Source organism: Pimephales promelas, chromosome 17 (genome assembly GCF_988280905.1).
Source record: "Pimephales promelas chromosome 17, fPimPro1.hap1.1, whole genome shotgun sequence".
Taxonomy (NCBI): domain Eukaryota; kingdom Metazoa; phylum Chordata; class Actinopteri; order Cypriniformes; family Leuciscidae; genus Pimephales; species Pimephales promelas.
The window spans coordinates 9,735,430-9,762,141 of NC_142785.1; the positions used below are offsets into that span (position 1 = coordinate 9,735,430).

Here is a 26,712-nt window from a genome sequence, read left to right on the forward strand (position 1 = left end):
GAGGTGATAAAAAGAGAAAAAACATGGAACAGCATGTTATAAGAGATATGGAATGCTTTAAAACATCTCCAAGCAGTCAGGTAGAATTGGAGGTTCCTGGGAGAAACTGCTTGGAGGATGGTGACGATTGATGCGTCGAGAAGGGGTTTTAACAGGTTGGTTATGAGAATATCAGTTCTGAATAGCGAGGAACTGGGGAATTGTTCTGCCTCTGGAGCCAGTGTCCTGGATTTCTGAGATGCCAGAACTATAGACCAATTTCATGCCAAATTCTGTGGCATAGCCCAGGCTTGCTGAAGGCCTGTTGCTGCGGCTTGATGGGTGATGCGAACCGGATCTTGTGGGCGAGGATGGCGGTGGTGTCTGGGGAGGGGGCTTTTGGACCCTGCAGGCTTTGCTCTACCTGTGAGCCGTCAGTTGGTGTGGACTTTTGAGAGAGATTGGCTGACTGTAAGGTAACGTACAGATGACACAGTTCTACTTAGTTCTTTTTTCCGCGAAGCCTCCACATCCGGATCACACAGCGCTTGCCTCAATCCTGCTACGGTCCGTTTCCCAATAGACCTTTCTCACAACTTCCGTATTTGTGACCGGAAATACGCAATTGTCGTGGTAATCTTCTTCCGCTCCATTCATAACAGATAGTGCCGAAGGCAACTAGTGAGAGTTGTTGCGTACCGATCTTTTTTGTTATTCCCAAAAGCAGCCATACCTGTCGTTTTCATTCCTTCCCTCGTCAGTTCCCTGTCGATGAAGTTCGACGGAAATGGATTCAGGCAATCTGGCGGGATGTTATTGATCCTGTGATCTTCTGTACTTCTCATGTCACCATTCACTAATAAGCCGTCATTGTTTGTTTATTTTTTATGTTTTATGATTTGCGTATTTTTGAAGTAACGTTAGTTCATGTTCAACTGTATTAAGATATTTGTATCCAGCGAAATAAGCACATAAAATATACACCACAATATAAAACAAGATAAATAAGAACACACAACAGTGGGCTACATATACATTTAAAATATTAATATATACCATTCTGAGTATTTAACAATCTGAGTGTACAAGGAATAAATTAATATTTGTATAATTTTTCTTCATCTTTGATCGTTCTATAGCAACAGCAGTGCAAAAAATTCAGGATAACTGTTGGATAAAACTGACAGACTTCTTTCTGGTATTCACATCAAAATGTAGTTTATTGTAAATAATACTCCCTAAATATTAATAACTTTCCACACACTCCACCTTCTTACCTTTAATTAACGTATATTGGGAAGAATGAGCTTCAGTTCTAAAATCAATATCATATCTTTGGTCTTAGATAAATCAGCTGCAGACAAGCATCACCACAGCATTTTACAAAGTCATCAACAACTGGATCATGACAAGTTTACATTTTTTCGAAGTTTTGAAGACTCTCTGATCAATTTTCTCCTCCCAGAGTAGGTTTTTCTGATGTGTTAACAGTTGACGGAACTCCGTTTCCACAACGATTACGTATTTCCGGTTTTTGTGAAAAAGGTCTATAGGTGTGATCGTCTGAGTGGTAGGAGGAGGCAGGGGAGGAAGATAAAAGTCTTGCCGAGGGCTGCAAAGACTGGCCTTGACGTCTTGGCGAGCATAGGGCTGTTCTGGTAGGCATGTGGCCGTGTGAAGAAGCCTGGGGCTCAGGTGCGATGTCCAGCGTAAGAGGAATAGTCCTGGGACCGGTGTTCTGACAATTCATGCTACCCATCAACATGTGCTACTTACAGGTTATGCGCATGTGCACACAGCTTTTTCTGCGTTACCATGACCATAAATCTATGCATCCTTGCTGTGGAGATAGGTCAAAGATGAATATTTTATGATAATATCTTTTTTTTTTTACTTACCCTGCTTTAAATTAAATAACCATGTAATTGTATCAGATTTACAGCAATAAAGAAACAATAGAGAATGAATCGACATTGTAAAGAATCTCGGCTTAAGGTTTATAGCTCAATTTGAATTCAGGGGAAGAATATTCCAAAATCAATGATCTGGATCAGCAACTTATAGAATATTCGTTAAACCGAGTTTCTCACATAAAATAAATCACCCAACGAGGGGTGTGTCACAACACACGTCTGCTTCAGGTATATATGACGAAATTAAACACAACGAATTATGATTAATTTGGAACATATATTTTCCACAGATCGGGGCTGTTCTTTAAAACAACAAGGATTACAGTTTTCTCAGTCAGCGCGCCAGCGTGCGGATCTGTAAAACTATTAATCACTTGATCTGTTTAGCTTAATATTCTGACAATGTTTTGTGCACTCAACAAAATCAGATTGTAGCGCTAGGATCTAATATTAAAGAGGCTTTGTTATGTGATTAATACAAACAATGGCAAAGAATGTATAAATGAGTTTAATAAAAGCACACGACTAAGTTACACTACAAAAATCACACGATATAGTTATATACACAAAATGAAAGTGAAACTAAAAAGGAAACAAGGGAAAATGGAAATACAAAGAAAAGTACAGTTACTAGCACAGCTTTAAACCTTCAGAGACAACCACAGGATTATATCTTGAGTTTCAAATTTGATGGAACAAATTGCTTTTCAGACCTTTGTATGCTGGAAGCGTGCGGTTGTCCGTGAGGCTGGAGACAGGTTCCTTTGTTCTCCCCACGTGGGTGTGCGTCGCGGGAGTTCAAAACGAGTTCGTGCTGGATGGTGTCTTCTTGTTGGAGAAAACACACGTACGAACTTTAACTGGCTATTCGCAAAAGTAAACGAAGTAAAAATAACGAAAACTGATAACTTTAAAAAGCTTCAGAAGACGCCGAGAGTGTCCAAGGAATTCCGGAAAGAGTTCAAGAGTCTAAGCTTAAGAGTAAGAACAAGAGCAATGAGCTCGAGACGAGGTAAGGGATAAGACAAGAGAATAAGGGACATAAGAGATTAAGAGCGTAATGATTCTGTGGCGAGAGTTTTTCAAGGGTGTTTCGGGACCCCTCCTAACCCTCGGATGACCAATGAGCGTCACACAACTGAAGGAGCGCGCGCCCACTTGATTAACATATCACGTTGTTAATCTTGGTTCTTAAGACAAAGGAAAAGTTCTGCTAACTTTGAAAACAAACTTATACATAATGGTACATTTCACAATATCGATATACAGTTTAAAAGACAGATCATGCTATGAGGATTACAAAGACATCAAACACATTGAACTATTTTGACAGCATTATTGAATTACATGTTTAAAGCATTGTATTACAGTTATCTAAACTTCTTTGACACGCGTGAGTCCATTCGAAGCTGAAATAGTGAATTACAGTTCTTTTACATGTATTTCGGCATACTAGATAATTTTGGTAACTCTTTTACAAGCTTTCAGAGATGTCCGTGTTTGTGTGCGTGCAGGGATGTTCAGCGTGCGGACGCGTTAATGTGTGTGTGTGTTGCATGTAGGTGTGGGTCAGCGGCCACACGTATATTGCGCTAGAACAAACAAAGTCTGGCTTGTATCCAGAGTTCCCTCGCTTTTGGAGGTGTCAAAGGATCAAAGAGGAGAGAGAGTTAATCTGATCGCGGTCAGATTAACTGGCGTTACGGGCGGGGGATGTTGCCCCGTGATGTCTCCGTGTTCGTCCTAAATCACACTTAGTCAGGTAACCCCAGACACTCGGGCGCCTGACTGCAGTAAAAGTCAAAGTTGAATTAAAACACATATGCGTAGGAATGTGTTAAAAGGGTCTCTGCCAACCACGCTCTGAGTAATTGCATGCAAACTGGTTAATGATGTCCGACCTAGAATCTCTACAACATTCTCTGTGATCGATTCACGCTTGGGTAGCATTTTGTTTTTGACGAGGCAGCACAAATCATCAGACTCTGCTATCGATTCATGCAATGGTAGCATTTTTCGACAAGGCAGCAGAAATTGTCAGAACAACAGCGAAAAGCAACAGCGAATCCCTGGGGATGTTTATTTCCGCGTCAGATGAAGAACTTTGGTGTGACATGGTAGCAAAACAGCAAGCCAAGATGCTGAAAAACTGACGAGGAACATTGGTTCTATTGGTTCTAAACTATCGCCCTATTTCAAAACTTTCTTTTTTATCTAAAATTCTAGAAAAATGTGTATTGATGCAACTACAGTCATTTTTGGAAGCACATGGCATTTTAGATATTTTTCAGTCAGGTTTTAAAGCATTTCATAGCACTGAGTCTGCATGTTGTATCGTAGATACCAAAGAAAAACTCAGAGAAAACAGGAACTTCAGGATGGTCTCTTTTTATTAAGACTCATCTCTTTAGCCAGCCACATACAAATACAAGTGCCCACATGCTCGTTCTTCTCTGCTTTTAACAGTGCACCAGCCCACAACACAGTGTGCCACCGCCCCCTACTGGACAAACCCAAGACCACCCTTAACATACAACATTTCCCCTCCACTTAACTCAGAGGCAAATCTTTCCCAAAACACATATTCTAGGACAATTTTACTATGATTTTTTTTTCACATAACACAATTAATAAATCAATAGTTTCTTCTTAATGACACTATTTCTTATGTCACAAAGTCTTTAAAATATGCTGGTGGTTTCCTCTCTCTTACTGAGCGTCGTAGACCTCCAGAGGCTGCACTCTCCGACTCATTTCTATTTGCAGTTTGAGTCAATTCAGGCATTCTTTGAGCACTGGGTGAATCTGGCAACTGATTTCTTTGACATCCAGATTTCAAACTTTCAGGCTCCCAGTTATCTGAAGATTCCAGTGTTGACGACGTACTGAGTGATTCAGGCCTTGTAATATCAGCATCCATTGACACCACCTCAGAATCATAAGGTTCCCCCAAGGCCTCTTGAAAGTCTTTAGTCAGGATCTCTTTTTGTTTGCGACTGAATAATTGATCCACATGACGTTGCACTATTTGGGCACTTCCTATTGCTACTTTATAGGATACAGGTCCTGTTATTTCCTGAATTACTCCCTGCACCCATTTTGGTCCATACCCAAAGTTCCTAGTGTACACTGTATCTCCTACTTCAAAATACCGAGATTTTACATGTTGATCATGTTGGTCTTTTTGAACTTGTTGTTTCAATTCAATTTTGCTGGTGAAGTCAGGGTGCATTTTGTTTAGGGTGCATCGCAATTTTCTCCCCATCATCATTTCAGCAGGTGACAATCCCGTTGTAGACTGGGGTGTAATACGATAACTAAATAAAATAATGCTCTATGCAACTTGGTGTCCATAGTGTTCCCAGAACTTTTTTTCATGAGGTCCTTAAACGTGTGGACTGCCCGCTCAGCAAGGCCATTAGATGATGGATGATACAGGGCAGAAGTAACATGCGTTATGCCATTTCTAGACATAAATTCTTTGCTCATTTCACTTACAAAACACTGAGCATTATCAGACACCATCATTTCGGGAATGCCATGGGTACTGAAACTCTTTCTGAGACACTCAAGAGTATTTACTGTGGTTGCTGAATTTACGGGATATGCCTCAATCCACTTAGAATGGGCATCAACTAAGATTAAAAACATCTTCCCCAAGAATGGACCAGCATAGTCCATATGCACTCTTCTCCACGGCTGTCGTGGCCACTCCCACGGATGAAGTGGTGCACCTACAGGGCTTTTTCTCTGTTCTTGACACACAGTACAATCTTTTACTCGGGCCTCAATGTCGGCAACTAAATTTGGCCACCACAGATAACTCCTGGCCAGGCCTTTCATCCTTGACATACCTGGGTGAGACTGATGTAGCTGTTCCAGTAACCCCAAACATCCTTGCTCTGGAATGATGATGCGGGCTCCCCACAGCACACACCCGTCTTGAACACTGAGCTCTTGCTGCCTCTGTTTATAAGGTGCAAATTCATTTGTATTACTGTGATCAGGCCAACCTTTAAACACATACTCACGCACTCTAGAGAGGACAGGATCTCGAGTTGTCCATTGCTTGATTTGCTCTGATGTCGTCAAAGGACTTACAGCACTGTCTAACATCAAGACATAATCCTCTTTCAATTCTTTCTGTGGATTCTCTGGAACAGGAAGACGGCTGAGGGCATCTGCATTTCCATTTGTCCTTGCCCGCTCTATAAGAAATTACATACTCATATGCCCCCAACATCACTGCCCATCTCATAATTCTTTGCGAGACCATCTGTGGCACAGCTTTCAGTTCATTCAGTAAACTTAGTAAGGGTTTATGGTCTGTACAGATCACAAATTTACGGCCATACAGATATTTATGGAATTTCTTTACCCCGAACACTACAGCTAAACCCTCCTTCTCCAGTTGTGAGTAGTTTTTTTCTGCTACTGTAAGTGTTCGTGATACAAACCCAATGGGTCTCTCTGTTCCATCTGCCATACGATGTGCCAACACGGCTCCCAGACCGTATGCTGAAGCATCACAAGAAAGCACTGATTCTTTCTTCTCATCATAGTGAATTAACACACGGTTAGACTGCAGTAACTCTTTAGATTTTTTAAAAGCTACCTCTTGGTCCTCTTTCCAACACCAGGGAACTTCCTTCTTCAAAAGCCTATGCAAAGGAGCAAGCAGTGTTGAGAGATTTGGCAGAAACCTGTTATAAAAATTCAACAGTCCCAAATATGCTTTCAGCTCTGTTACTGACGTCGGTTTTGGTGCATCTTGAACTGCTTGAACTTTTTCAGGAACTGGATGAATACCAGTGGCATCCACTTTGTGTCCCAGGAAAATGATTTGCTTCTCCAAGAATTGACACTTTCCCCTTTTTAACCTCAAACCATACTCCTCCAACCGCTGCAACACTTGATCCAGGGTCCTCAAATGCTCCTGATCATCTTTTCCTGTTAGCAAGATATCGTCCAGATATACAGAGACCTTTGGAATATCTTTCAGGACCCCTTCGATGGTCCTCTGGAAGATCGCTGGACTGGAACTAACTCCGAAAGGTAATCTGGTATACGTGAACAATCCTTTGTGTGTATTTACCGTCACATATGGCCTTGACGTCTCATCTAACACAATCTGTTGATATGCATGACTCATATCTAACTTGCTGTATTTCTCACCTCCAGCTAAAACTGCAAACATGTCCTCCATTCGAGGAATGGCATACTGCTCCAGTGACGACTCTCTGTTAATGGTTACTCTGTAGTCTCCACACAGTCTTACTGACCCATCTGGCTTTAAAACAGAAAGGTGCTGCAGGTGCTGCAGCACAACAGGTGCTGCCCACTCAGAGAATTTGACAGGCTTTATAATATGGTCTTTAATCAGACGATCAAGTTCGGCTTCAACTTTCTCTCTCATAGCAAAAGGCAGTGATCTTGATTTGAAAAAATAAGGCTTTACATCACTTGGTAAATCTTAAAGATAAAAAGATAAAGATAAATCTTAGCCGTGGCTCCTTTTAATGTTCCAAGTTCCTCCTTGAAAACCGTTTCATGTTTCCTTAAGATGTCCTGCAACAACTCTGAGCTGTCTTTGATTTTACTCACACTTTCCCAGTTGAGTTCCAGGTCTACAAGCCATGATCGTCCTAGTAAATTAGGCCCTGCTCCTGCCACCACCACCGCGGTGAGTTCTTTGATAAGCCCTTTGTTTTTGACTTTAAGCTTGGTGGTACCTAGAACGTGCACTGGCTGTCCTGTGTATGTTTTTGGACTGAGAGAGCTTGTTTTGAGTTTAGGCACGTTCTTTTTAGCTTCCATTTTTTCATACTCCATCTGTGATAAGACAGTTACACTACATCCAGTGTCAATCTCAAACTTCACAGGGCATTCATTCACAAACAATGTCTGTGTAATAGGGGGTACATGGGACTGTGGTGTCTCTAAACTATACATGGTGAACACTTCTCCAGACTGATCTTCCTCCTCTTCTTGAAGATAATTTGCCCTCTTTGATTGATTTCCTCTTCCCCATTTCCAAAATTTCCTGTCTTTATCCACACCAGTTTCTTGTGGCTTCATTCTACATACTCTTTTCACATGTCCAATTTTACCACAATTATAACACTTTTTGTTGGCAAATCTACAGTCTTTTGGTCCATGATTACTTCCACCACATCGATAGCACATTCCTGTAACACTCGATTTACTTTTTTCTCCTGTGTCCATTTTAAAAACATTAGTACCCGTTCGATTTCCTTTATCTTTATGCAAATCAGCCATGTCCTTATTAGCAGCTTCAATAGCTTGAGCTTTCCTTAAAGCCGTCTCAAACGTCAATCCATCCTCAGCCAGTAATCTCCGTTGTATGCTGTCATCATTAACACCACACACTAATCTGTCTCTCAGCATAACTTTAAGCGTGTCTCCAAAATTGCAATCTTGTGCCAGCTTCCTCAGTTCAGCCACATATTCTACTATGCTTTCATCCAAGTGTCTGTTACGTGAATTAAACTTCCACCTTTGAACTATCTCACTGGGCTTCGGATTAAAGTGATTTTTCAGCAAACTCACCAGATCCTCATAACTTTTTGATCCCGGTTTCTCAGGACTCAGTAAATTCCTCATTAGTGTGTATGTCTGAGTGTAACCGGTCCACTCGCTGACCGCTGTTACGCTTCTCAGTCTCTCTGCGTTGTGTATTATAGAACCAGGACACGTATTGTAGTTCACCAATATGGGAGTTTATTCAATCACGTTCAGCATGGATTTCGCAGCATCTGAAGTTCAACATCACAAAGATGACAAAAATCACATGAGGGCATCTCATAGCTTTCACCTCTCCCCAGCGAGTTCAATGCAAACTCATTTTGTTACAATTAAAGTTAATGAACATACAAATAATATTAAATCATAACATATTAACACAATACAAGAATGTAAAATGCAATAAAAGTGGAATACCTGAAGTTCAACATCACAAAGATGACAAAAATATATATAACATACAACAAAACACGCCATACAATTCCTGCATTGATTACAAAGGGGTATTAAACCAATTTATACACTTTGCAAACTTATTTTGCTCATAATTTTAAGAGCTCTACAAAACGCTTACCTCTCCCCAGCGTGTTCAATGCAAACTGGCAAGAGGCGCGCACACACTCTAAAATGGCACCAACGCGGCGGCAAGAAAAAATGTCAAAATAAAAGTCCCTTAAAGAGTGAATATAAAAATCGGCATATTTAGCAAAAAAAAAAAAAACAGTAACAAATAAATCAGTAACAAAATAAGGATTTTTGGGAAACAACAACAATACATTCAACTTAAATTGTACTTATTATAACTCGTTACATGAGCTCCCACATAGCTCAACAATATGGCTCGTTTTTTCTCTGGTTCTTCAACATCATTTGTCACGAAGAAATGATTCAATATTTCACAATACTCCTCCCATGATTGTGACTTATTATCAAATGGTGTCACGGATCCCAGCATGCCAGCCATAGTTCAGTTCAGTTCAGTCAGTCCTCCAGGTGATAGCTATTAATTTTCATCCGCTAACCCCGTTGGCGTTCTTCTTTTTATTTGCCCTCAGGAAACAGCTGCTCCAAAGTTTTGACTTTCATCCTCGTCGCCATATGTTGTATCGTAGATACCAAAGAAAAACTCAGAGAAAACAGGAACTTCAGGATGGTCTCTTTTTATTAGGACTCATCTCTGTAGCCAGCCACACACAGGCCGTTTCTCAATATGCCTTCTTGTCTGTACTTGTGTTCTTGTGGACTTGTGGAGTATTGAGATCTGAATGCGCGTGCGCGAGCGATCGGTTGTTTGTGTTTGTAGCTCCGGAGAATTTCTTCACAAATCCTTGATTTTCTTCTTTACCACTTATTTATAAACAAGCACTTTCTATTTTTATATTATGTGAACTTATCCTCGATAGTATTCCTTATAAAAAACAATTGGATTGCTTTGATATCGCTACTTATATCCAACCTTCCTAATCCTGGCTACTAGCCTTTAGCCCGCTAGCATTCCACGCGTGCCCTCTCGCCTATTGATCGTCTCATTTTACACCCGTTTCACTGAATCCTGGTTATTTCCGACATTTCAATCCTAAATTAGTAGTGATAGTTGTAGTATCACTACTAATTTACTGATCATCCGTTATAATGGCGAACATATCAGATGCGTGTCTAACATTACCTTTGAGTGCAGGTGAAGACACATTCGAGCTCTTCACGGTGAAACAGGAGCTGGAATACGTCGAGAAACAGATCCGCGGTCTGCTGGTGAAGCAAGCCGAGCTGTTGGATCGGCGCTCAACGCTTGAAGCATCACGCGCCGACGCTAACAAATCAAATCACTCTTTGACTCCGAGTTCATCTACTCCGTACGTTACTCTGCCGAGGAAGATGCGACCATCTCAGGCTTCATTCACTCCGGCACCGAAACAACATGGACCATGGATCACACAGTGGAAGACACGAGCCAGGACCAGAGCTGCCTCTCCGCCCCTCCCGATCTTCGAGATCTCCACCCGGAACCGCTTCTCCCCTCTTCGCGAGCCGGAACGCGATGACGCCGTGATCATCGGCACATCCATAGTCCGCCATGTCCGCGCTAATTCGGATAAAGGTAAGGTGCGCACTCACTGCTTTCCTGGTGCTCGTGTTCTTGATGTTGCTGCACAGGTTCCCGAGATCCTGAACGGGGACGAGCGCGTCGGAGCTGTTGTGCTGCACGCGGGAGCGAACGACATTAGGCTGCGGCAGACGGAGGTTCTGAAGAAGGACTACAGGAGCCTGATCGAGAGGGTACGCAGCACAGCGCCTAAAGCAGCGATCATCGTGTCTGGACCGCTTCCCACGTACAGACAAGGACAGGAAAGGTTCAGTAGACTTTTTGCATTAAATGAATGGTTAATGTCATTGTGTAATGAACAGAGGCTGCACTTTGTAAATAACTGGCATCGGTTTTGGGAAAGACCGAGGCTGTACAGCACAGATGGTCTCCATCCCAGCCGAATCGGAGCGGCTGTGCTGTCGGACAACATTTCCAAGACATTACGCACCAGATGACTAATGAGTCAAAGTCCAAATTACAGCCTTTGCGGTCCAAACTTAACTAATAAGCATAGTATGGAACATTATATAGAAACTGTGTCTATTCCTCGTTTAGTGAAGCCAAACAATAAATCTAGTGTAGGATCTAGCAAAAATCTTATTGTAATTAAACCAGAAAATCTAAATATCAGTCAACAAAAACAATTTCTAAAGCTAGGTCTCCTAAACATTAGATCGCTCACACCTAAGGCGGTTATTGTAAATGAAATGGTCACAGACAATAACTTCGATGTTCTGTGCCTTACTGAAACCTGGCTTAAACCAAATGAGTATTTCGGTCTAAACGAATCTACTCCGCCAGGATACTGTTATAAACATGAGCCTCGTCTGATCGGTCGTGGCGGCGGTGTTGCAACAATCTATAAAGATATTTTTAATATTACTCAGAAAACAGGTCACAGGTTTAATTCATTTGAAGTACTTGTGCTAAATGTTACGCTCTTAGATGTAAGAAGGAAATCCATATTATCTCTAGCCCTGGCTACTGTATATAGACCTCCAGGGCCATATGCTGAATTCCTAAAAGAGTTCGCAGACTTTCTCTCGGATCTATTGGTAAATGTCGATAAAGCAATAATTGCTGGAGATTTTAACATACACGTAGATAATACAAATGATGCTTTAGGGGCTGCGTTTACAGATTTATTAAACTCCTTTGGGGTCAAACAAAACGTCAGTGGTCCCACTCTTTGTCTAAATCATACACTAGATTTAATTATATCATATGGAACCGATCCAACTGATATAGATATTATACCGCAAAGCGATGATGTCACTGATCATTACATGGTGACTTGCATAATACGTACTGCTGAAATATGTCATGTTGCGCCACGTTATAGACCAGGCAGAACAATCCTTCCAACCACTATAGATGGATTTTCAAATAGCTTACCTAATCTATCTAAGCTGCAAAGTGAACCCAAACAAACAGATGAATTAGAGGAAATGACTAGCAGTTTAAGCACCATTCTTACTAGTACATTAGATATGGTTGCGCCAATTAGATTAAAAAAGGTTCGAGAGAAAATTAAAGCACCATGGTACAACAGTGCTACGCATGCTATCAAGAGAGAAACTCGCAACTTAGAGCGTAAATGGAAACAAACTAATTTAGAGGTCTTTAGAATCGCGTGGAAAGACAGTATGTCACGTTATAAAAAGACACTAAAAACAGCCAGGGCTGAGCATCTCCGCAAACTAATCGAAAATAACCAAAATAATCCAAGGTTTTTATTTAACACCGTGGCTAGACTAACAAATAAACAGACATCACCAGAGCAAAATATACCGTTACAGTTTAGTAGTAATGATTTTATGAATTACTTCAATGCGAAAATAGAAAGCATCCGAAACAAAATTATAAATGTACAATCCGCTATGGTGTCTTATGATTCAGCTTCAATTATGGACCCTCTAGAACAACTAAACCGCTTTACAACGATAGGACAGGATGAGCTAAATAAACTTATCATTGCATCTAAACCAACAACTTGTTTATTAGATCCAATAGGCCTACCCACTAAACTACTGAAAGAACTATTACCTGTAGTGGAAGAGCCTCTCCTCAATATTATTAACTCGTCTTTATCTTTAGGTCATGTCCCAAAAATATACAAGCTGGCTGTAATAAAACCGCTCATTAAGAAACCGCAATTAGATCCAAATAACTTGGCAAATTACAGACCCATCTCAAATCTTCCATTTATGTCCAAAATACTTGAAAAAGTAGTGTCCGCTCAATTGTGCTCTTTTTTGCAAGAAAATGATATCTATGAAAAATTCCAGTCAGGATTCAGACCGCATCATAGTACAGAAACTGCGCTAGTTAAAATTACAAATGATTTACTTTTAGCTTCTGACCAAGGCTGTATCTCAATACTAGTCCTACTTGATCTTAGCGCTGCGTTCGACACTATAGATCATATAATACTCTTGGATCGACTACAAAACTTCACCGGTGTCCAGGGACAGGCATTAAGCTGGTTTAGATCGTACTTATCGGACCGTTCTCATTTTGTCTGTTTAAATGGGAAAAAATCAAAGATAACGTCAGTAGACTATGGAGTACCGCAAGGATCGGTTTTAGGCCCTCTGCTATTCTCAATATATATGCTGCCACTTGGTAATATTTGTGATGAAGAGGCAGAGGCGGGCGAATCCATTTGCAGTACTTTATTAACGCAGGTAAGCCAACAGAGGTAAACAGACATAAACTCAAGGCCCAAGACAGGAGGGGCCGGTAAACTAACTAAAGCCGCTGAAAAGGGCAATCCAAAGGCGTAACAAACAGGCTAGGGTCAGAGGCAGGCAGCAAAGGTTCAAAGGCGAGTAACACAGTCCAAGATCAAAATACCAGAGCAAATACAAGACGACTAGCATGAGACAGAGTAACGGTAAAACAAGACTTCACAAAGGAACAAAGAACATAGCAGTCCAGATAAAGGGGAGCTGAAAGGGTGCACAGGTGGGGCTGATGAGATGATAGCCAATTAATAAGGGGATAATGAGAAGGGAAGGAGTTCTAATATGCAGGAGAGAGGGATCTGATGAAACCAGGAGGAGGCGTCGTTGAGCGTTCTGTGACAGAGCCCCCCCCCTGCGAGCGGCTCCGGAAGCGAGGACCTGGTCGACGACGGGGTCTACCACGGGGTCTTGGAGCGGGGCGATCAGGATGATCCCGATGAAAAGCGGCTGTTAAAGTGGGGTCCAAGATATCCTGAGACCTGACCCAGGAGCGCTCCTCGGGACCGTACCCCTCCCAATCAATAAGGTATTGTAACACCCCGCCGTGACGTCTGGAGTTCAGGACCTCGCGCACCCGGAAAGCCTCAGCACCTTCCACTTCAATGGGAGGGGTCTGCACAGGGACGGTCTCCTCCCGGCTCCCCTCTCTCCTCGGGGCGACGGCGGGTCTGAAAAGGGACACATGAAACGTAGGTGAGATCTTGTAATGAGCAGGGAGAGCCAAGCGGAAAGAAACTGGTGTAATCTGACGAAGAATCTTGAATGGTCCGACAAAGCGAGGAGACAGTTTCCTGCTCGGGAGCTTGAGGCGAAGGTCTCGCGCCGACAGCCACACCCACTGACCGGGTCGATACCTGGGACCCCCACGCGCCGACAGCCACACCCACTGACCGGGTCGATACCTGGGACCCCCACGCCTCCTCCGATCTGCTTGATGCTGATACCGGCGGACGGCGCGCTGCAGGTGAACGTGAGCAGTGTCCCAGGTGGCCTCGCTGCGCCGGAGCCAAGCATCTACGGCTGGGAGGTCGGACGGCTCCCCGGCCCACAGGGAGAGGGGAGGCTGGTAACCTAAAACACATTTAAAAGGGGTTAGACCAGTAGCAGGCTTTAACAGGGAATTCTGGGCATATTCCGCCCAGGCCAGGAAGCGACTCCAGTCCTGCTGATTTTGGTGGCAGTATGTTCTCAGGAATCGAATCAGATCTTGATTTAACCGTTCAACCTGCCCATTGGCCTGAGGGTGATAACCAGACGTTAGGCTAACGTTGATGTTAAGTTTGGAACACAACTCTCTCCAGACGCGGGAGGTAAACTGGGGACCGCGGTCAGTTACGATGTCCTCGGGCAACCCGAATAGACGAAACACCTGATTGAACAGAGCTTCAGCAGTCTGTAAGGCTGTGGGCAGACCACTCAGGGGTATGAACCGGCAGGATTTGGAGAAACGATCCACCACGGAGAGGATGGTCGTAAACCCTTGTGAAGGAGGAAGATCCGTAACAAAGTCCACTGCGATGTGCGACCAGGGGCGCTGAGGTACCGGCAGCGGTTGTAATAGTCCTGCAGGCTTGAGATGGGAGGATTTAACCGTGTTACAAACAGGGCATTGATGAACAAACTTTATGACATCTGCATGAAGTGACGCCCACCAGAACTGATTGGTGACTAGATGTGTAGTAGCAGCGATACCTGGATGACCCGCGCTGGGGGTACAGTGGATCCACTGCAACACACGGTGGCGTAGGCCAGGAGGGACGAAGAGACGATCGGCAGGACATTCCGGCGGAGCGGGATGGTTATTAAGAGCCGCAGTGATCTCTGAGATGATGTCCCATTGAACAGGAGCCACAATCAGAGTGGTGGGAACAATGGGTTCAGGCTTAGTTATCTCAGAATGACCGTCGAACAAGCGGGACAGGGCGTCAGCTTTGCCGTTTTGGGAACCAGGCCTGTAGGTGATCCTAAACTCGAATCTTGAAAAGAACAGGGACCAGCGAGACTGGCGAGCATTTAGACGTTTAGCTGACCTGATGTACTCAAGATTTCTGTGGTCCGTGAGCACAGTGAAAGGTTGACGCGCTCCCTCCAGCCAGTGCCTCCACTCTTCAAAGGCGGATTTCATCGCTAGAAGCTCGCGATCTCCCACGTCGTAGTTGCGCTCAGCAGAGTTCAGCTTACGCGAGTAGAAGGCACAGGGGAACATCTTCGCCGGATCCCCAAACCGTTGAGACAGGACAGCCCCCACTCCGGTGTTAGATGCATCCACCTCTATGATGAATTCCCTGGGTTCTGGGTGACGGAGTATGGGGGCGGACGTGAATCGCTCCTTGAGCTGCGCGAAGGCCGTAGTACAATCCGCAGTTTATCTAAAATATTTACCACCTCCTCGAAGCAGAGATGTGAGAGGGGCTGCAATGACACTAAAGTTGCGTATGAATCTGCGGTAAAAGTTAGCAAAGCCTAAAAAGCGCTGCAGTTCCTTAACTGATGAAGGTTGAGGCCAACTCACCACGGCACTGACCTTGCTGTCATCCATCAGGACTCCGTCGGCACTGATGATATAGCCCAGAAAGGAGATACGTGTCCGGTGGAACTCGCACTTGGAGAGCTTGACATAAAGCTGGTTATCAATCAGGCGTTTAAGAACTGCACGGACATCCTGGACATGCTCTTCACGGGAATCAGAATAAATCAAAATATCATCAATGTAGACAATAACTTTCTGCTGTAACATATCCCGGAAGATGTCGTTCACAAAGGCTTGAAACACAGAAGGACTGTTGGACAATCCGAACGGCATCACCCGATATTCGTAGTGCCCGGATGTGGTGGAAAACGCCGTCTTCCATTCGTCACCCCTCCGTATGCGAATCAAGTTGTAGGCGTTCCTTAAGTCCAGCTTAGTAAAGTAGCGAGCCGTGCGGAGCATCTCCAGAGCAGCAGGAACTAGCGGGAGAGGATAGCGGTATTTGACCGTCACTTCATTGAGACCCCGATAGTCAATGCACGGCCGAAGGCCCCCATCCTTTTTTTTGACGAAAAAGAACCCGGCGGAAGCCGGAGATGTGGAGGGAGTGATGAAGCCTTTAGCCAACTGTTCGTCAATATACACTCTCATGGCCTCGGTCTCTGGTTGTGACAACGGGTAAACTCTCCCGCGTGGTGGTACAGCCCCAGGTAACAGCTCAATAGCGCAGTCGCCAGCACGGTGTGGAGGGAGATGAGAAGCTTCAGATTCGCTGAAAGCCAGGGCGAGGTCGTGGTATTCGGGGGGAATCTCCAGGAGATCCACCCCTTTGAGTGCAGCGCAGGGGATTTCAGTACCATGGACAGCAGCTGCACAATGGATCTGGCAGAATTCGGACCACTTGGAAATTCTCTCCTCAGCCCAGGAAATTTGAGGGTTATGTTTCACTAGCCAAGGAAGCCCCAGAATTACAGGATGCATAGGTGAGCGAATCGTGAAGAATTGGATCGTTTCTGAATGCGAAGTCCCGAAGCTGAGCGTGAGGGGTTGCGTGGTGTACTGCACCTCTCCAGACCCCAGGGGGCGTCCATCCAGCGCCTCCACAGTCACACCAGACTCACATACGAGGAGAGAAACACGATGAGTCTTGGCAAAAGCAAGGTCGATAAAATTCCCTGCAGCTCCTGAATCAATCAAGGCTCTTATATTTAAAGTCTGACCATTAAATTCTAAGGAACTGTCCACGGAGAATAATTTAGAAGAGGATTGAAAACTCACCGCAGAAGAATTCTTGAGCGCTGGATTCACTGGACAGGTTGCCCTCAGATGACCCGCCTCTCCGCAGTACATGCAGAGATGATTGCGGCGTCTCCTCTCCCGCTCCGCTGTAGAGAGGCGTGTGTAAGCAATCTGCATAGGCTCGGACTCCGCGTTGGGGAAAGCACACTCAACGTGGCTGAGTCTGAGGGGTGTGCGTCGGGCGCGAATCAGATTGTCGAGGCGGATGGCGAGCTCCATGATCTGACTCAAGGATTTACCATCATCGCGGCACGCCAACTCTCCCTGGAGCTCCGGGTTGAGTCCCCGGCGATACATCTGCTTTAAAGGCTCCCCCTCCCATCCAGCTTGAGCCGCAAGAGTCCGGAACGAAAGTGTGTAGTCCACTGCGGTAGAACTCCCCTGGCGTAACGTGAGCAGCAGTTCTCCCGGGTCCTTTCCTCCCGCAGTATGTTCAAACACCTCTCTGAATTGGGTTAAAAACTCAGCATAGGAGGGGGAAAGAGAGCTGACCACCATACCAGAGCGCAGTAGCCCACTCCAATGCCCGACCGGTGAGTAGCGAACACATGAAAGAGACTCGGCTCTCATCAGTGGCGAAGGACTGAGCCTGCTGATTGAAGTACAAGCTGCACTGCAACAAGAAGCCCTTACAGGTAGAAGGTGAGCCATCAAATTTCTCAGGGAGGGATAATTTGGCTTGATTAGAATGGTTACTCACGGCAAGAGGGGCAGGAGCTGGGGCAGCTGGATTCGGAGCTTGATTTTCCGGCGCGCTCGGTGGGGTGAGCGCTCGGACGGATCTCACTAGCTCCTCCGTGAGATTAGTCAATTTCACTAATTGCTGCTGATGAGCGGCCAGCACACTAGCTTGAGTGGATACCTCGGAGGCCAGTCGATGGAAATCTGCTGGATCCTGTTGTGGTGAAGTCTTCTGTGATGAAGAGGCAGAGGCGGGCGAATCCATTTGCAGTACTTTATTAACGCAGGTAAGCCAACAGAGGTAAACAGACATAAACTCAAGGCCCAAGACAGGAGGGGCCGGTAAACTAACTAAAGCCGCTGAAAAGGGCAATCCAAAGGCGTAACAAACAGGCTAGGGTCAGAGGCAGGCAGCAAAGGTTCAAAGGCGAGTAACACAGTCCAAGATCAAAATACCAGAGCAAATACAAGACGACTAGCATGAGACAGAGTAACGGTAAAACAAGACTTCACAAAGGAACAAAGAACATAGCAGTCCAGATAAAGGGGAGCTGAAAGGGTGCACAGGTGGGGCTGATGAGATGATAGCCAATTAATAAGGGGATAATGAGAAGGGAAGGAGTTCTAATATGCAGGAGAGAGGGATCTGATGAAACCAGGAGGAGGCGTCGTTGAGCGTTCTGTGACAATATTATAAGAAAACATGGAATTAATTTCCACTGTTACGCTGACGACACTCAATTATATATTTCATCACGACCAGATGAAAACACTAACTCATCTAAAATGACAGAGTGTCTCAAAGATATAAAATGCTGGATGACGCGTAATTTCCTGCTATTAAATTCAGATAAAACGGAGGTATTACTTATTGGTCCAAAAAACTACTCACAAAACCTCTCACAATACAACTTTAATATAGACGGATGTCCTGTTACTTTATCCACTACAGTAAAAGACCTGGGTGTTATACTAGACCGCAACTTGTCTTTCGAAAATCATATTTCATATGTTACAAGAACAGCCTTTTTCCACCTTAGAAACATTGCTAAGCTACGTAACATGCTATCTATTTCTGATGCAGAAAAATTAGTTCACGCATTCATGACCTCCAGACTAGATTACTGTAATGCTTTATTAGCCGGTTGTCCTGCATCCTCAATAAACAAGCTACAGTTAGTACAAAATGCAGCTGCTAGAGTTCTTACTAGGTCAAGAAAATATGATCATATAACACCGATTTTATCATCTCTACACTGGTTACCTATTAAGTTCCGCATCAACTACAAAATACTACTACTGACCTATAAAGCCCTAAATGGTTTAGCACCTATGTACTTAACGGACCTTCTTTCGCCCTACAATCCACCGCGTTCCTTAAGATCACTAAATTCAAGGCTTCTGGTCATTCCTAGGATATCGAAGTCCAGTAAAGGAGGGAGGGCGTTCTCGCATTTAGCTCCAAAACTCTGGAATGGCCTTCCCGATACGGTCCGAGCCTCTGACTCGCTGACACAGTTTAAAACTAGATTAAACACGCATCTCTTTAGTCAAGCATTCACATAATGCTTACCTTCTAGTCCTCTGTTATGCCATACGGAACCGTTTGCCACTGAAACTGCTTAACGCACCAGTGGGGCTCGACAGCCTTTTAGACAAACGGGTCGGCGCGTATGGTCGGCGCGTATGGTTGGGTCGCGGAGAGTTCGGGTTACGGAGAGTTTGTGAGTTATAACGGAAATCATTATGAACATCAGCTATGCTAATTATTTCCCATCTGCCTTTCTGCTGTTATCTCGGGACGCTTGTCCCGAGAAAAATGGCGTTCGTCAGGTCCAGTTTTGTGTCCAGCCTCTCACGGGGATTTCGGATGCCCCAACGCCTGTGATGAGACGACTCAACGCCTGTGATGAGACGACTCAACGCCTGCGATATGTTATGGCGCCGTTTGATTCATAAACAATATTTATATTTAATATTTATATTTAAACAATATGAATGTAAGCCAGAGGAGAACTGGCCCCCGACTGAGCCTGGGTTCTCCCAAGGTTTTTTCTCCATCCAATCTGATGGAGTTTGGTTCCTTGCCACTGTCGCCTTGCTTTTGGCTTGCTTTGAGCTTGCTCAGTTGGGGTTATTTAGTGTTTAGCAATGTTGTTGATCTGTGTTGTGCTACTTTCATGTTATCACTGTGAAGCTGCTTTGATACAATCTGTATTGTGAAAAGCGCTATATAAATAAATGTGACTTGACTTGACTTAAAACGTCATCAGTCGCGGCCCAAGTACTGTCCCAATACACAAGTTTGCATTTTGGCAGGAACGGTTAAAAATCCCGGATGTGTTCTTGACACTCCCATTTTACCGAGGATGCATCGGTTGGTAACTTGTGTGAACTTGACGCAGAAATATCCCATAATTCATTTCGGTATTCGCGGAAGGAGCGGGAAGCAGAGAGAGGCAGGTCAATTTTAAGTTGTTACCTGAATATTACCGGCGTTTTTTCCCGCCGTTGGCTAGTGATGTACACAAACAAACAACAGAAGCAGAATTAAAATGAGACAGGTTTTGCTTTATTGTTATGAATATACATTACATTGTAGTGTATGTAGAGTAATCCTTTAGGCTTGGGCGATAGGCTGTTATCGTCAATAATTCTCGTTATGTTTGGGCACTGCAGACGGCGTCTGTGCGAAGGTAAAGTTACTATTGCGCAATACCAGCAAGAACACATCGTCTCAAAATGTCAGCAGCGTTCTGTGTGCTCGTCACCTCGTAAGTTCGTTCTTCCAAGAACAACTAGCAAGAGCTTTCTTCCCAAGAACACAAGTCTGTTCTTTGCATTCTTGGTTTTGAGAAACGGCCACATACAAGCGCCCACATGCGCGTTCTTCTCTGCTTTTAACAGTGCACCAGCCCACAACACAGTGTGCCACCGCCCCCTACTGGACAAACCCAAGACCACCCTTAACATACAACACTGCACTTTTAAAGGTTTTAAATCAGTGATTCCCATCCCAACCCCCGGTCCGCGGACCGGTGCCGGTCCATGAACACGTTAGTACCGGGCCTTGAAATATTCCCAGAATAATTTTTTTTTTCCATAATAATATTTGTCTTTTTAAGATGCTTTTAAACGTCTCATGTTATTTAATCCAAAACACAAACAATAAATAAATACAAATAAGTGGAATATTAAAACGTGTTTCTTTGAGCGCCTTCCGATTGCTTAGCAACGCGTCATATCTAAACAGATTGAGCGCGGTGCGTGCATGGTGCGTGCAGCTGAAGTGACAGAAGTATGCGGAGAGATGAGCGGGCTCAGCACACTTAAATGGCTAATTTCATTGCGGACAGTTCCGGTAAAAGGAAAGGCGATGACCAACTTGAAATATAGAGAAAGAAAAAGAAAAAGTACATTAGGTATGGATTCACGACAACAGGCGATTCCGTGGCGTCAAATCCGTTGTGTGTAATTTGTGGTGAAAAACTCTCCACTCAAGCAATGAAGCCGTCAAAACTGCAGCGCACATCCAAATCACGGTGTGTTTGCTATTGTATTCTGAAACTGTTACTATATAGGCCTAGTAGGCTGTGTTATGTATCCTGGTTGACTTTATGATTAGTTTTGCACATGCATCGCCACAGAGTCAACTATTTCTGACAGTACCGGACAGCCTCTGTCTCGTTCACTTCACGTCTGTGGGTGTCAGTGTCCAATTTACCTTCAATGAAATCTAACCCTACCCAGACAGCAAACTGACATTGAATCAACGTGGAAACGACGTTTAAAATTGAGGTATTCAAATTGACAGCTGGTCCCTGGAATTTATTTATGAATATGCCAGTCCCTGGCACAAAAAAGGTTGGGAACCCCTGTTTTAAATGACCTGTTTTTTGTGACAGATTCTGGTGATTCAGCCATTTTAGAGCTTTTAGATCTCACTGCTGCTTTTGACACAGTTGATCATACAATTCTTTTATCTCGTATGGAAAGCTGTGTGGGAGTCAGGGGGACTGCCCTAAAATGTTTTCAGTCTTATTTTTCTGAGAGATGCTACTCTGTTAAAACGGGCGACTTTATCTCATCTAATATGCCTCTTAACTGTGGGGACCCTCAGGGATCAATTCTTGGTCCCATTCTATTTGCGATTTACCTTCTTCCACTGGGACTAATTTTTTTTTAAAAAAACATGGCCTCTCCTATCATCTTTATGCAGATGACTGCCAAATTTACTTGCCAATCAGAAAGCATGAAAGCAGCTCCCTGACACCTCTACTTGACTGTTTAAAGGATGTCAAAGCGTGGTTTGCACAAAAATTTTTTAAATTAAATGAGAGTAAAACCGAGATCATGCTTTTTGGCCCCACAAACCCCATGATAGATTTTGGCAGCCTAAATGACTATGTGCATCCTGTTATTACTAATCTGGGGATTTAAATTGACAGTGATTTTAAATTTGCTAAACAAATGAATGCAGTTGTGAAATCTTGTTTTTATCATCTTCGTCTTTTAGCTAAAGTTAAACTGTTTTTGTCTTTTAACAGTTTTGAACAAGCTATACATGCTTTTATTTCCTCTCGATTAGACTACTGTAATGCACTCTATACTGGTATAAATCAAAACGCACTTTCACGCTTACAGTTAGTCCAAAATTCTGCAGCACGACTTTTAACAGGAACCAAAAAGTGCACACACACAACTCCAATTCTCGCCTCATTGCACTGGCTTCCTGTTCGTTTTAGGATTGATTTTAAGATCTTATTGTTTGTTTTTAAAGCTGTAAATGGACTGGCCCCAACATATATTGCGGACCTCATTCAAATTTATGCGCCAGCTAGGTCACTGAGGTTGGAGAGCCAGTTCCAGCTCGCTGTTCCTAAGACAAGACTCAAAACTCGAGGGGACAGGACTTTCTCTGTGGTGGGACCAAAACTTTGGAACGCTTTGCCCCTCCATGTTCGAAATGCCTCAACGGTTGAGAGTTTTAAGTCTCGTCTAAAGACACATTTTTGTTCCTTTGCTTTTAATCCCGTGTGAGTTGTGGTAGTGATGGCAGTGTGACGCTGAAGCTTCGATACGTGCTTCGAAACCCTGAACTGCAAACCTAGAAAACCACTGCTTCAAAGCTTGCTTTGGTGCGAAAAAAATCATGTGACATATGACGTCCGAAGCAGCAAGTGCTTCATTGCCTGAATGAATCATCTGACTGGTTTGCGGTCCAATCAGGTGATTCACTGGAACGGCGCGTCTCGCCAGCATCATCTATTCCTTGTGAGCGAGTGTTTTCCAAGTCTGGAGAAGTTGTGAGCAAAAAAAGAAACCGACTCAGTCCAAAAACTGTTGAAAAAATAATGTACCTCAATAAAAATCTTTGAGTGTTCCCCATCCCAAAAATCACTCCCTGCCATAGTTACACAAGCACACCCAACCATATTTTCCCAGCACTCTCTCCTAAATAACACAAAACATACATTTATCAATTTTTATTTGTAAATAGAACATTATGCTCAGCATTAGCGTGCATCAAAGAGTTTTCAAAGGAAATATAGTTAAAAATCGAAGGGGTATCTTAGCAGAGATGCTTCAGAACTAAAGTAGTTTCTCCAACACTGCTCACTGATTAATTTGACTGCAGCCTTGCTTTTCGCCAGGAGAGGTCGCTGCAACTGAAGCTTCGAGTAATGAACCCGTTTTCGAACCAATTGGCTCAAGTCGTTCAGTGCTTCACAAAAGCTTCATTTGGCCATCACTATTGTGTGGTCCTTTGATGTCTGTTATTATTTTACTGTATTCTTGGACTGAGATTTTTTTACTTTGTTATTTGTTTTTATTGTATGTTAATTGATCTGGATGTATGAAACATCTGTGCAGCACTTTGGAAACTTCCTGTTTATAAAATGTGCTATAAAAAATATAGAAAGTTGGATTGGATTGGTGAGTCAAATGAGTATATATATATATGAAGATTTCAGATGCAAAAGCCTCTAAATGCCATTTGAAATTTTCTTCTTTAATGATGATTTTTATCAAACTTGTATGTTTAAGTTCAGTAATTTCACTTAAATAACAATTAATAGGTAATTATCATTGCCATTTAAGTGAAATCACTGAACTTAAATATACAAGCTTGATAAAAATGATCATTCTAGAAGAAAATTTCAAATGGCACTTAGAGGCTTTTGCATCTGAACTCTTCATATATAGGTCTCCAACTCAAGCTGATTGGATAGACATGTTGATTACTGATTGTCAACAGCTGGTTGGAATGATGTGATAATTGGATCAATTATTTGAACGTGCTCCTCCCGAAGTTTGTTTATAAAACATCATGTGCTCAAGCAGCAGAGTTTTGTACCATTTGAAGGCGATGACTTGCTTTGGTGGGTAGGCCGCTGTATAAGGAATTACAGTAGTGCAATCTAGAAGTTATGAAAGCATAAACAACAGTTTCAGTATCTCCAAAGTTAAGAGAAGGACGCATACGAACAATATTCCGCTGATAAAAGAAGCATGATTTAACAGTCTGACCGATGTGTGAATGAAAGCATAAAGTGGGGTCAAATAAAACTCCCAGGTTTTGCACAGTTTTTTGAAGGCCTAATCTGAACAACATCAATATCAATAAAAATGTCATGCCCAGGTAAACTCTGTGATTTGGGGCCATTTAACAGGATTTCAGTTTTCCCAGCATTAAGCTGTGAGAAGTTATCAGACATCTATGTTTTTAAGTTCCTGAAGGCAGGAAATAACAGAAGTGGGTGGACAAGGAGAAGTGGGTTAATTGTGAAATAAATTTGAATATCATGAGCATAACTATGAAAGTTGAGACCCTGCTGTCTGATCTGGCCCAATGGCAGCAAATAAATGAGAACTAGAAGGGGGCAGAAGTACTTGGCCTTGAGGTACACCATGAGATATTGTATAGTGACAGTGCGGGATCGATTCTCACCTATCCTAATAAACTGCTGTCTATCAGATAGATATGAAGTCAACCACAGAAGAGCCGCACCAGTGATACCTATTGAAGACAGTCGTGAAAGAAGAGTGGAGTGGCACAGTGTCAAATGCTGCACTGAGGTCAAGAAGAACCAGAATACTACCAATACACAGAATACACCAAAAGACAGAAGGAGATCATTTAGCACTTTTAAAAGAGATGTTTCTGTGCTGTGAAATTGACGGAAACCAGATTGTAGTGGTTTAAGTAGATTATGTCTCTACTGTGACTGCAGTTGTGCCACAACTACCTTCTCAAGTAGCTTGCCAACGAAAGCGAGTTACGATATTATAGTTGTTCTGAATGGCGTTGTCGAGGCTGGACTTCTTGAGTTGGAATAATGGCCGCTACTTTCAAATTAAGCAGGACAAAGGCAGTGGAAAGAGATCTGTTAATAATGTGAGTAATAGGATAAGTGAAGGCAGAAAAGTTTTTAGAAGATATGTACAGGAGATAGAATTAGATTTGCATCCGCAGATGTATTTGTAAGTAAAAAAGTGACTAGTGGACAATTTATCAAATAAGGAGTTGAATGGGGAGTGGCAGCAGAAGAAAAAGATTGATAAATGTTATCAATTTTTTGTAGGAAGAAAGACTGAAAACTTTCACAGAGATCAGTAGACCCAGAAATAGCTACAGAGGATGGTTTGACTTGTTTGTTTTTTTTTTTTTTTTTTCAGAGAAAAGAGTTTTAGGTTTGCACTCAGTTTTATTGATAACAGTAGAAAGATAGTTAGAGCGTGCAATGTTAAGTGCTTCTTTATTGCAGTTTAATTCACTTCCGTGTTGGCTTCAAGAGAGAGACTAGGGCTGCGTACCAGTCATGCCCTTCACTCGCTAACTTTTTTTTTTTTTTTTTTTTTTTTTTATTTCAAGAATTACAATTACAGTCAGGGGTACATTGAATAAACTAAATAAAAAAAACAAGAAAAGACAAACAAAGCAGTGACAAACTTAAGTTAAACAAAAATGTGAAAATGTTTACATATAGATACACATTTTGCAGCTTTCTTATTTTTCAAACCCAGTATTGTTTTTAGGTATTGTTGAATTTCTGCTCTTAAAATTAAAAACAAAGGCTTGTTTCCACCAAATTTACATTTATGGATACTAAATTTAGCTAACAGAAGAAGAAGATTAATTAGGTAGTATTCCCTACGATAAGATTGGTCATAAAGGAAAAAACCAAATAACACATTTTTGAAGCAGAGTTGAAATCTGGGCATGATGTGAGCCGTAATAAAGGAGCAGAAATCAGACCAAAAACAAACTGAATGAGGACAACTCCAAAATAAATGATAAAATGTTTCATCATGTAGACCACAAAATGTACAAAATGTATCAATATCACAATTAAATCTGGTCACAAGATAAAGATTACTTGGGTAATATTTATAAATTAGTTTAAGGGAAATTTCTTTTATTTTGTTTGTGACTAAATATTTATGAGGAAGTTTCCAGATTTTATTCAATATCAGATTATCAGCATAACCATTCCAAAATGATATAACAGCAGGTCTGGAGACAATATCCCTTTGAAACAAAGCCCGTACACAACGATTATTGTTTTTAACATAGGAAAGAGAAAAACAGATACGGCCAACTTCAGTATCAGCAGGATCCAATGAGAGAGGAGAAAGCAAAGGGCAGGTATTTTTAAGAAGCATTTTTAGACCAGAGGGAACAGCATCCATAACCACAGCAAAATCTTTAGGAGTAACTGGAATATTATATTTAGAAAGAAATTCAGAATAGGTCAACATAAGACCTTCATGATTAAACAGTTGGTTAACAAAAATGATATCATTACAAAACCAATTCATAAGAAATAAAGATTTAGATTTATACAAAATGTACTTATTATTCCAAATAAAACACCTGTTTGGGGAGAAATTGTGTTTATAGATTAAATTCCAGGAAAGAAGCATCTGTTTGTGAAAATTAGAGAGTTTTAAAGGAAGTTTGGCAATTTTGTAGTCACAAAGCAAAAGGAA

At 42.6% G+C, this 26,712-nt stretch overlaps 1 long non-coding RNA gene across 1 annotated transcript in view; it reads right to left on the minus strand.

Moving 5' to 3' along the window:
* The window catches only part of LOC148971461 (uncharacterized), a 64,967-nt gene extending 61,055 nt beyond the window's left edge, over positions 1–3,912 (minus strand). The window contains exon 1 of the long non-coding RNA XR_016147025.1: positions 2,606–3,912. This is a non-coding gene — a long non-coding RNA (uncharacterized LOC148971461). The remainder of the gene's footprint in view (positions 1–2,605) is intronic.
* Positions 3,913–26,712: the final 22,800 nt, after the last annotated feature.